Source organism: Cyanistes caeruleus, chromosome Z (genome assembly GCF_971803275.1).
Source record: "Cyanistes caeruleus chromosome Z, bCyaCae1.hap1.1, whole genome shotgun sequence".
NCBI classification, from domain to species: Eukaryota; Metazoa; Chordata; class Aves; order Passeriformes; family Paridae; genus Cyanistes; species Cyanistes caeruleus.
In genome coordinates, this window is record NC_141732.1 from 1,403,618 (window position 1) to 1,406,434 (window position 2,817).

Genomic DNA, 2,817 nt, shown 5'->3' on the forward strand with positions numbered 1-2,817 from the left:
AGCAGCATTTTTATAGTCAGGCCCTGCAGCATCATTTTATTTGGGCTGAGACAGCTGAAACCTTTTGAAACTGTTTGGACTGCACATGCCAAGAACATAAATCAGGAAGCTTTTCTTTCACACAGTCGCAGGTTCTTGGTGGGTTGGTTTTTTTTTATCTTCTCCTGGAGTAATAATTACAAACGTAGTTAATCGAGCCGAGACTCTGTCAGGAGATAGATGTAATTAATTCTGGCAATGAGGCCTTGCCAGCCATTTATAAACACGGTGAGAAGGGATTTGGCTCTGCTCTCGTCCTCCCAGGGACACTGCTGAGACTGCAAACCAGCCCACCACAGGCCTGTCCCTGCTGCACTCTCTGCAGCTTAGAGGGCACAAAAGCCCCCAAAAGGCCAGCAAACCACTGCATAAATATCCTATTACTCCTTGCATCCCAGTAAAATGCTGCTACTTAGCCTAACTCTGGCTTGTTTGCAGTTTTTCCCCATCCCAGTGAGATTTCCCACTGGAGGACAGGGCTCTTCAAAGCTTGAGGCATGTCCCTTGGAACAGGGGTAGGGAGTCTCTGCACTCCTTCGTCTTCCTGAAACCCTGTGATTTATTTTGTTTATCTTGTTTCAAAACGACTTCAGAGCCTCTTAGCGGCATCGCTGATGTAAAGCATCCCACAGAAGTCCATAAGAGCTCCCTGCAAAACTCATCTGGGAGGTTCAGTCCTTGGATAAAATCATGACTGTGATGAAGTCAGGCACAATTTTGCCACAGAATTCCCAGGGGGGTGGGAAAAAAAAATAGAAACACTGTATTCCTATTGTTTAGCACCGGCTTTATCTGAAGACAGCATGTGTGGAAGTGAGTCCAAGTGGATTTTCGCTGCCTGCATTTCCAGTAATTGTTTGTTTGGTTTTATTTGGAGATGCGGTGGCCGATGCTGGCTGCGGCCTGCACCAGGCCGCGGGCTCCATGTCGCTCTGACCCCCGCACACCCTTTCACCTCTGCTGCAGTGCAGACATGTCACACGCCCACACCATCCACAGGGCCCTTGGAAGTTCAGAAGTTCTATTTTTATGAGCTGTGAAAGTCCCAGTAAGTGAGAAGTGCATCCGCTCCGAGATAATACAAATATAGCACACCAGCGAGTGGGTCACAGGATTTCTACAATACTTGGGAAACGTCACGGCAAAAACCTTTTCCGGTGCTTTCTGAACTCTCAAATAACTTTGCCCTCAGATAAATTGTGAGTGATCCTGCAAACACTCAGTGATTGCCCACTGCAGCCATGGAGTTTGTGCCCAGTGCCAGCCCAAGCAGTCTGCTGAGCACAGGAAAACCATTCCTAGGATTAAAAGTCACCCCACAGCCTGAGTGCTTGGCTGGAGAAAGGCCAGAGCAACCACTGTGTTAGAAAATTAAGCTCCCAAGCTTAATAGCAAGAATTCAAAGGGACAGGTCTATAATTCCTACAGCTAAACTCAGTTCGGATCCTAAAAGCAGTCTGAAGTCTACAGCTATCTTGCATCCCTTAAAAACAAATTTCTTTAGAAACAACCAGAGTAACTGCACAGAGGGAAACCAGCCACCACATTATTCCTGTGCTCATGGATTAATATTTAATTCACATCAATCACTGAAGCTGAAGAGTCTATTTGAGTGAGCAGGGATTTAATAAATTGACTGGAGGGCTCCTGCATCTTCTCTTTAGTGTCAGGTGAACACTGAGCAGCTCAGGTCTGAGGACTTCTTGGACCAGCAGCAGCATCACAGATCTGCTCAGATGGGGAGGCCTGTTTTGAAGAGAAATTCCCAACCATCTCCCTATCCTGTGCTTTGTTTTGCTTGAAGGAAGGACGCACATGCATCAAGGTGGGTGAGGTCACTTTGGATGAAACTGAATGAATGTAAAAGGGGTCCAGGAGCATCTTTGCAGCATCTTGGTCTCACACAAGTGGCTGGCAACCATTTCACAAGACCACACTGAGTGTTTTCTGAAAGAATGGAAATTTAAAACCCCAGAAATGTGTAGAGTTGAGATGTTGGACCCTGAGCATCACCTGTTCAGATGCACTTCCACTGGTCCTCAAGACACAGTGATGTGAACATGGCACAGACATCAGAATCCCATCAGTGGGGATAATTTTGACACATCATCCCTTTCACAGGAGTTCTTGTGTTAGCACTTAGGAATGGTATTAACAACCTGAGATCTCATGGCTTGCCTCATTCTTACAGGTCCCGTTGCAGCGTGACACGTTTTTCTCAAACCCATTTCAGTTCTTCCAGATCACCTCAGAATCTTCTGTTGTCCCACCTTGTCCCACCACCAATTTTAAATTAAAATATTTTATTTAAATATTGCTTCAGGGCCTCTGCTCTTTCCTAAAATTAATCCTATTACTTGAAATTTTTACTATGTGACAAAATAATTTCCTCTTTTTAGTGTATTTTCTTACATGGAGTACTTATTACTATGAAAATTGAGAGTAGCTGACCGTGTTCCTTTGGGCAAAACAAGGGTTGCTTTACAAAAATAATACAAAATAATACAAAAATATTTACAAAATAATCAACAAGGGTTGTTGGCCTCTAATTCCACAGAGTCTAATTAGGAAATGGAACGGAAATATTTAGTGTGGACCCTTCTGGAGCTGGTGCTTGTGCCTTTCTGTCAATCCCCAGGTGCATTTGGTGTCACCATCTTCCTCTCCATTGCAGCTGGCCTTCACCTCCTTCCTGCAGCCTCTTTTCACCAAACTGCACAATAAAATGGTAATTGGAGACAAAATACAGCAAACTCGGCTCAGCCTTTTGAGCTTGCA

The 2,817-nt window shown here is 44.8% G+C and overlaps 1 long non-coding RNA gene across 1 annotated transcript; it reads left to right on the forward strand.

Moving 5' to 3' along the window:
* The first annotated feature begins 473 nt into the window (after positions 1-473).
* Positions 474-2,351, forward strand: LOC147647968 (uncharacterized). Its single transcript, XR_015280273.1, has 2 exons — positions 474-1,864; positions 2,231-2,351. It is a non-coding gene; the product is annotated as an uncharacterized LOC147647968 (long non-coding RNA).
* Positions 2,352-2,817: the final 466 nt, after the last annotated feature.